Source organism: Salvelinus alpinus, chromosome 2, assembly GCF_045679555.1.
Source record: "Salvelinus alpinus chromosome 2, SLU_Salpinus.1, whole genome shotgun sequence".
NCBI classification, from domain to species: domain Eukaryota; kingdom Metazoa; phylum Chordata; class Actinopteri; order Salmoniformes; family Salmonidae; genus Salvelinus; species Salvelinus alpinus.
Genome location: NC_092087.1, coordinates 10948869 through 10958794, shown reverse-complemented (window position 1 = coordinate 10958794; position 9926 = coordinate 10948869).

Here is a 9926-nt window from a genome sequence, read left to right as displayed (position 1 = left end):
TCTCCAGATCCTTCAGGTTTCGGGGCTGTCGCTGGGCAATACGGACTTTCAGCTCCCTCCAAAGATTTTCTATTGGGTTCAGGTCTGGAGACTGGCTAGGCCACTCCAGGACCTTGAGATGCTTCTTTTTGAAGGTAATTAAACAATGTTCTGAGAACATGTTTCAATAAGAATTTTAATAATAATAAAATAACGTTATGCTGAAGTACTAAAATCCCCACAGAATAATTTTGTTTCTTAAAGTTCTTGGAACAATTTGTGAACATTAATTTAAATAGAACCATGGGGAAACCTGAAGGAAACGTTTTTTTTGCGGAAGAAGTGAAATTCCCACCAAAGAAACATATGGTTCTCAGAACCTTACGTGCTAGCTGGGTATCCTGCACCATTCCCAGAATGTTGTGGGAAGGTTGTATGCAAAATAACCATAGGACAACCATACTCTCACCAAGCTGTAATAAACATATGATTCTCAGAACGTTATATACCAGCTGTGTAGTCTACCAGTCAACTGTCCATCCTGCTCTCTATCTATAGTGACATTAGTGGTAGGTGGATCGTTTGTCCAGATCTGCAATTGGTTAACTAGCAATCATACCACACATAAAATCTGCAGCAATTTTTAGGCCGCGGAGAGGCCAGGTGCAGCGGAGAGGTCAGGTGCATCGGAGAGGCCAGGTGCAGCGGAGAGGTCAGGTGCAGCGGAGAGGCCAGGTATATCGGAGTGGCCAGGTGCAGCGGAGAGGCCAGGTGCAGCGGAGAGGCCAGGTGCAGCGGAGAGGCCAGGTGCATCGGAGAGGCCAGGTGCATCGGAGAGGCCAGGTGCATCGGAGAAGCCAGGTGCATCGGAGAGGCCAGGTGCAGCGGAGAGGCCAGGTGCAGCGGAGAGGCCAGGTGCAGCGGAGAGGCCAGGTGCAGCGGAGAGGTCAGGTGCAGCGGAGAGGTCAGGTGCATCGGAGAGGCCAGGTGCATCGGAGAGGCCAGGTGCAGCGGAGAGGCCAGGTGCATCGGAGAAGCCAGGTGCATCGGAGAGGCCAGGTGCAGCGGAGAGCCGTAGACATCTAGGTGGTAGTACCTCTCTAGGAGCTGATCCGTCGTCAGTATTGTGAAATAATGATAATGTTAAGGTACGATTTTAATGGAGAAAGCTGATCTGAGAGCAGTGCTCCCTTTCTTTCGATACTATCAGTACGGACACATGCTCCAACGAAGGACTTAGCGACCGTTCTCTCTACGCAGCCTGGTCTCATAGACTAGACGTAATTTAGTACATGTTAATCCGGGACACTCATAATTGTATGATATGTTTGGTATGGTCACATTACACAGATGGGTACTTAAGGTAGGTTGGTCTGGGTGTGCGTATAAAGGTACTTTGCAACTAGCATGTTAGCTAACCCTTCCCCTAACACTAACCTTAACCCTTTTATCTTACCCTTCACCTAATTCTAACCCCTTAATTTAACTCCTAAACTTAACCCTAACCTTAACCTTAACCCTAACTCCTAAACCTAACCCCAACCTTATAGCTAACGTTAGCCACCTAGCTACAATTCGAAACATATCATACATTTAAGGAAATGCATAACTTATAGCACGTTTTGCAAGTTGTAAGCTAAAGTATGTTTTGCAGATTCATAACATATAATACGAATTGTAAATCGGAACATATCATACAAACTGGAGCATCTGGGATTTAGAACAGAATAATATGAAATGCTCTGAGACCAGGTTGCTCTGCGTGGTGTTTCGGGAAACACTTGAGACCAGGTCGCTCTGCGTGGTGTTTCGGGAAACACTTGAGACCAGGTTGCTCTGCGTGGTGTTTCTGGAAACACTTGAGACCAGGTCGCTCTGCGTGGTGTTTTCGGGAAACACTTGAGACCAGGTCGCTCTGCTTGGTGTTTCGGGAAACATTTGAGACCAGGTTGCTCTGCGTGGTGTTTCGGGAAAACACTTGAGACCAGGTCGCTCTGCTTGGTGTTTCGGGAAACACTTGAGACCAGGTTGCTCTGCGTGGTGTTTCGGGAAACACTTGTCACATCGGCAGCCGTTGTAGGAAAACTGCATCATTAAAACACTCGTAAGCCTATCGGGAAACTGGCCCCAGGTTATCACAAACCAGACCTCGCTTAAATATGTACACTTTAAGGGGCATTTCATACACTTTCCCTGGCATGCAGACAAACAGAAACATTTGCTATCCACAGAGACAATGTCTACATATTTACATTGGACCGTAGTTCTTTGCTGATACACTGTACTCCAAATCGAAGTGTGTATTTATTTATTTGTGTCTGTTGTAACTTCCTGAAGCAGCACTGACTGTAATTCCTGAATCCTATTAGTTAGTGGCCCCAGAGTCGCTTCGGAGTGGGCCTGAGCTAAGAGCAAATAAATAATGTTAATGACCCTTAATTTTCTTCTGTCCTCTCCTCTCCCTTGGGGCAGTGCCAGTGCAGGTGTGGGCTGACGGCTATGGGCCTCCCCTGGTGGTAATTGCTTCCAAACTTCTCTCTGGGTCTTTCCTCTCTCTCTATATGGGTAGTCTCAGTCTCTCTCTCTCACAGACACACACACACGCACACACACACGTAAAGCAGTACTTCACAAAAAGCAGGAAAACATTTTAAAAATGAAGTGCTAAAATCTATACCTGATCTAGCAAAGAGGAATTGTAATATAGTTGAATGGAATATAGTTGAATGGAATATAGTTGAATGGAATATAGTTGAATGGAATATAGTTGAATGGAATATAGTTGAATGGAATATAGTTGAATGGAATATAGTTGAATGGAATATAGTTATAGTAATTTTTTTCACTAAATACGATTCTGAGGGTCAGCGGTTATGACCCGTCTTAGGGTCAGCTGTTATGACCTGTCTTAGGGTCAGCTGTTATGACCTGTCTTAGGGTCAGCTGTTATGACCTGTCTTAGGGTCAGCTGTTATGACCTGTCTTAGGGTCAGCTATCATCAGTTCTACAGTTCTAAAACATTACAATTCAATCTAGACGTACATTTATTTATTTTAAATTTTATTTTACCTTTATTTTACCAGGCAAGTCAGTTAAGAACACATTCTTATTTACAATGACGGACTAGGAACAATGGGTTAACTGCCTTGTTCTGGGGTAGAATGACAGATTTTTACCTTGTCAAATTGGGGATTCAATCTAGCAACCTTTCGGTTACTAGTCCAACGCTCTAACCACTAGGCTACCTGCCGCCCCAACGTACATACTGTATGTTGTAATGCATCTGATTAACATTCTGGATGAAAAACATTGTCCAAGACCAAGAAACCAAGAGCAAATAAAAAAATATAAAACATGACCACGATAAACCAAAGACTAAAAAAGCCACCGCATCGTTTAAAATGTCCGCTCATTCACCAACCAGTTGATGTCAACAAGGGCCCTCCACGTTGCTGGAGGAGAGGGGGGATACTTAGGAATGTTCTATCTGACCTGGATAGGTAGTCTAGGTCTATATCAAGATTAGCATGTGTTTTCACTATGGGATGAAATTCTAAAGACCCTCTACTGTGTGATGCTGGGTTAGATGAATATCTGGACTGGGTTAAACCAGGTACAACATCGCCCTCTGGTGGATAAAGTTAGCATCACAGCTAAATCTGTACAATTATTTTGAGTGTCTCTAAGATGTGTAGTTGAGCAATGATATAATATACTGACCTTTCATAAAATGCCTTTTTCAAAAGTTTCCGATGAAATCAGTTCCCTTGTGTGGCACCCTTTTAATATCACAGCACCCTTTTAATATCACAGCACCCTTTTAATATCACAGCAGGAAACCAGGCTGACTGAGCTGCATCCATTTCTTTAGTACTTTAGTCTCTCTGCCTGCTGCCATGCTCCTGTCTGTCTCTCTGCCTGCTGCCATGCTCCTGTCTGTCTCTCTGCCTGCTGCCATGCTCCTGTCTGTCTCTCTGCCTGCTGCCATGCTCCTGTCTGTCTCTCTGCCTGCTGCCATGCTCCTGTCTGTCTCTCCTCCCTTGTCTCTCTGCCTGCTGCCATGCTCCTGTCTGTCTCTCCTACCTGTCTCTCTGCCTGCTGCCATGCTCCTGTCTGTCTCTCCTACCTGTCTCTCTGCCTGCTGCCATGCTCCTGTCTGTCTCTCCTACCTGTCTCTCTGCCTGCTGCCATGCTCCTGTCTGTCTCTCCTCCCTTGTCTCTCTGCCTGCTGCCATGCTCCTGTCTGTCTCTATGCCTGCTGCCATGCTCCTGTCTGTCTCTCCTCCCTGTCTCTCTGCCTGCTGCCATGCTCCTGTCTGTCTCTCCTCCCTGTCTCTCTGCCTGCTGCCATGCTCCTGTCTGTCTCTCCTCCCTGTCTCTCTGCCTGCTGCCATGCTCCTCCCTGTCTCTCTGCCTGCTGCCATGCTCCTGTCTGTCTCTCCTCCCTGTCTCTCTGCCATGCTCCTGTCTGTCTCTCCTCCCTGTCTCTCTGCCTGCTGCCATGCTCTTGTCTGTCTCTCCCTGTCTCTCTGCCTGCTGCCATGCTCCTGTCTGTATCTCCTCCCTGTCTCTCTGCCTGCTGCCATGCTCCTGTCTGTCTCTCCTCCCTGTCTCTCTGCCTGCTGCCATGCTCCTGTTTGTCTCTCCTACCTGTCTCTCTGCCTGCTGCCATGCTCCTGTCTGTCTCTCCTCTTTGTCTCTCTGCCTGCTGCCATGCTCCTGTCTCTCTCTCTCCTCCCTGTCTCTCTGCTCATTGCCATGCTCCTCTCTCTCCTTCTTGTCTCTCTGCCTTTTGCCATGCTCCTGTCTGTCTCTCCTCCCTGTCTCTCTGCCTGCTGCTTGCCTCCTGTCTGTCTGAAAAGCTTGACAGGGGTTAGAGGTCAGAGATGACATGGCAGATCTGATGTCATGTCTCCCCATTCTGCCGTCTTGGTAAAGGGCAACCATGGCTGTTTCTAAGGGGAAGTGACCCGTGTCTGAAGGGTTCCTGTGTAGTCCAATCAGAAGACTGCTCAAGCATAGCTACCTGAGAGAGAGATGGATAAAGAGAGAGAGAGAGAGAGAGATAAAGAGAGAGAGAGAGAGAGAGAAAGAGAGAGAGAGAGAGAGAGAGAGAGAGAGAGAGAGAGAGAGAGAGAGAGAGAGAGAGAGAGAGAGAGAGAGAGAGAGAGAGAGAGAGAGAGAGAGAGAGAGAGAGAGAGAGAGAGAGATGAGAGAGAGACATGAGAGAGAGAGAACTTTAAAGAGTGATAGACATAGAGAGATGAGAAAGGGAGAACTTTGGTATATACTGTACATTATACATGGGGCCTAACCAGAGCCATACACTGTAGATTACATATGGGGCCAAAGCATTTCTAGCCTGCTCAACCTGCTCAGTTTCCCACCACAAAACGGCAAACAAGGAGTAGAACCAGGCGACCTGCTTTCAGTTCAGTTCACATAACAGGTTTCACTTTAAAATGAGGGACAAACGTTAATGAATCACTAAATCACATTAAATAAATAATCATCTTCAGAAAATGAAGCAGAAAAATAACTAGAGCTTTACAATGGTGGTAAAACTTGGACAAAATGTTTGATTAAGTGGGTTAAAATCTTTCTAGAAGTGACAGAGGTTTGACAGAGGCATTCATTGAATTCTCCATGTGGTCTATATTAAAGGCCACTTCATTCAATATAACAGACTTTCAAAATGCAATATTGGTGCACAATTATTTACTTAAAATATCAAAGGGACGCTAAAGGCACTCATTTCATGGAAGGACCCTCATGAATAACGGGAAAAATGTCAGAAAGAATAAGAAATCCACCATTCCATTTCATAAAAACCCTAAATATGTTTATTACACTGCCTCCCAGTGACCAGTGACATAAAGCTACGGTATTTGGGGGGAAAAATGCTTTAAAATTCTCAAACTGTGCTCTAGTCTACAGTTTTAATTTCATCCTCATATAAATGGCCAGAGCCTCAGATCTCCCGGAGAAGATTGGCAGGGGAGAACCCCAGCTTCTGTCCATTGCTGACTTTCTTCACAACGATCTGGGGGTACAGACAGACATACTGTATCTCAGCTGATCTAGGATCAAGTCCCCCCCCGTCCATAAAATACCATTCATTAGGAATTGAAAGGGATAACTGATCACAGGTCAGCGCTACTCTGACACGTCGTGAATAAGGGCCCCGACTCTACAGCAACTATACAAATCCACATCTATTTCTTCCATATATAATTCAGGAGTATAGATTCAGCATGTGTCTATTGTCTGTAACCTCATGTACACACCAAATCAATGTTCCTGAATAATGTAATATTTAAGAAGTAGTAGTAGCCTGGACCAGGCTGAGCACTGTGATTAATAGTAGCCTGGACCAGGCTGACCACTGTGATTAGTAGTAGCCTGGAACAGGTTGACCACTGTGATTAATAGTAGCCTGGAACAGGCTAAGCACTGATTAACAGTAGCCTGGATCAGGCTGAGCACTGTGATTAGTAGTAGCCTGGAACAGGTTGACCACTGTGATTAATAGTAGCCTGGAACAGGTTGACCACTGATACATAGTAGCCTGGACCAGGCTGAGCACTGTGATTAATAGTAGCCTGGAACAGGCTGACCACTGATTAATAGTAGCCTGGAACAGGCTGACCACAAATTACTAGTAGCCTGGAACAGACTGAGCACTGTGATTAGTAGTAGCCTGGACCAGGCTGAGCACTATGATTAATAGTAGCCTGGAACAGGCTGAGCACTATGATTAATAGTAGCCTGGACCAGGCTGAGCACTGTGATTAATAGTAGCCTGAAACAGGCTGACCACTGATTAATAGTAGCCTGGATCAGGCTGAGCACTGTGATTAGTAGTAGCCTGGACCAGGCTGAGCACTGTGATTAATAGTAGCGTGGACCAGGCTGAGCACTGTGATTAATAGTAGCCTGGAACAGGCTGAGCACTGTGATTAATAGTAGCGTGGACCAGGCTGAGCACTGTGATTAATAGTAGCCTGGACCATGCTGAGCACTGTGATTAATAGTAGCCTGGAACAGGCTGACCACTGATTAATAGTAGCTTGCTCAGTGTGTTGGGTCAGGGTCTTGGTTGTTCTTTAAGTACAGTTAGACTCAGATAATAACACAATACATGGCCACCTCAGCCAACTCATACATATACAGTACAGTATGGTAGCGCTGTGCCAAAGTGTGGTGACCTTGAACAAACAGAACATAGATTTGTATTTAACATGTATTAATTCAAGTATTGTTTAATCTCTCTGGTAAGAGGTTTGACATTGCATTTTCTACATAAATAGCTCAATTGAATTGTGCCCCCCAAAAAAGGTTATAAAATTCCAATTCTCTGGTCAATGAGGAGACCTTATCCAAGACTACAGCAATATTATCAGTATTACAAATGAATGTCTTGAACAAAACATCCACCTGTAACATAGTGCACCGCCCTGGTCTTTCTTCAGGGTGATCTGTCCCATCTCTCTGTTACCTACAAAGGAACGTGTCACCTTGTAACACCCTCTCCCCAGAACGCACCAGAGAGACTAATTGACAAAGAGACTAAGTGACAGAGATGCACAAAGACTATGTGACAGAGAAACAGAGAAACTAAGTGACAGAGACTAAGTGACAGGGAGACTAAATGACAGAGAAACACAGTGAGACTAAAGTGACAGAGAGACAATGTGACAGAGAGACTAAGTGACAGAGAGACTAAGTGACAGAGCGACTAAGTGACAGAGATGCACATAGAGACTAAAGTGACAGAGATGCATAGAGAAACTAAGTGACAGAGATACACAAAGAGACTAAGTGACAGAGATGCACAGAGATAGACGGAGAAACTAGGTGACAGAGACTAGGTGAAAGAGAGACTAGGTGACAGAGAAACTAAGTGACAGAGATGCACATAGAGCCTAAGTTACAGATATGAACAGAGACTAAAGTGACAGAGATGCACAGAGAGACTAAGTGACAGAGAGACTAATTGACAGAGAGACTAAGTGACAGAGATGCACAAAGCGACTATGTGACAGAGAAACAGAGAGACTAAGTGACAGAGACTAAGTGACAGAGAGACTAATTGACAGAGAAATACAGTGAGACTAAAGTGACAGATGCATAGAGAGACTGACAGAGATACACAGAGATAGACAGAGAGACTAGGTGACAGAGAGACTAGGTGACAGAGAGACTAAGTGACAGAGAAACTAAGTGACAGAGAAACTAAGTGACAGAGATGCACATATAGCCTAAGTTACAGATATGAACAGAGAGACTAGTGACAGAGATGCACAGAGAGACTAAGTGACAGAGAGACTAATTGACAGAGATGCACAAAGAGACTATGTGACAGAGAAACAGAGAGACTAAGTGACAGAGAGACTAATTGACAGAGATGCACAGAGAGATTAAGTGACAGAGATACACAGAGAGACTAAGTGACAGAGATGCACAGAGAGACTAAAGTGACAGAGAGACTAATTGACAGAGATACACAGAGAGACTAAGTGACAGAGATGCACAGAGAGACTAAAGTGACAGAGAGACTAATTGACAGAGATACACAGTGAGACTAAAGTGACAGAGAGACTAATTGACAGAGATACACAGAGAGACTAAGTGACAGAGATGCACAGAGAGACTAAAGTGACAGAGAGACTAATTGACAGAGATACACAGTGAGACTAAAGTGACAGAGAGACTAAGTTGACTTAGTTGTGCACTATATAGGGGATAGGGTTTCATCTGGAATGCAGATCCTCTGACCGTAACCTCCTCCTCTTTGGCTAAATTCTCAGGGGCTGGAGGGTTGTTATGGATAGCCACAGAGGCCTTATCGTCCAATCTGAACCATAGGACAGAAAAAAAAAAAAATGTAAAAAAGACTAAATATATTCTGAAATATATTGTTCATTAGGACAACAAGTAAGTGACAAATATGGGACAAGTTCAAATCTCTCTGGATTTAAAAATAAATCTGTTGAAGAATATTTTACATGTCACAAGTAGCTATAGACCTGACAAGGTAAACATCTGTCGTTCTGCCCCTGAGCAAGGCAGTTAACCCACTGTTCCCCTGAGCAAGGCAGATAACCCACTGTTCCCCTGAACAAGGCAGTTAACCCACTGTTCCCCTGAGCACGGCAGTTAACCCACTGTTCCCGTGAACAAGCCAGTTAACCCACTGTTCCCCTGAACAAGGCAGATAACCCACTGTTCCCCTGAACAAGGCAGTTAACCCACTGTTCCCCTGAACAAGGCAGATAACCCACTGTTCCCCTGAACAAGGCAGATAACCCACTGTTCCCCTGAACAAGGCAGTTAACCCACTGTTCCCCTGAACAAGGCAGTTAACCCACTGTTCCCCTGAACAAGGCAGTTAACCCACTGTTCCCCTGAACAAGGCAGTTAACCCACTGTTCCCCTGAACAAGGCAGTTAACCCACTGTTCCCGTGAACAAGGCAGTTAACCCACTGTTCCCGTGAACAAGGCAGTTAACCCACTGTTCCTGTGAACAAGGCAGTTAACCCACTGTTCTCCTGAACAAGGCAGTTAACCCACTGTTCCCGTGAACAAGGCAGTTAACCCACTGTTCCCCTGAACAAGGCAGTTAACCCACTGTTCCCGTGAACAAGGCAGTTAACACACTGTTCCCCTGAGCAAGGCAGTTAACCCACTGTTCCCCTGAGCAAGGCAGTTAACCCACTGTTCCCCTGAACAAGGCAGTTAACCCACTGTTCCCCTGAACAAGGCAGTTAACCCACTGTTCCCCTGAACAAGGCAGTTAACCCACTGTTCCCCTGAGCAAGGCAGTTAACCCACTGTTCCCCTGAACAAGGCAGTTTACTCACTGTTCCCCTGAACAAGGCAGTTAACCCACTGTTCCCCTGAACAAGGCAGTTAACCCACTGTTCCCCTGAGCAAGGCAGTTAA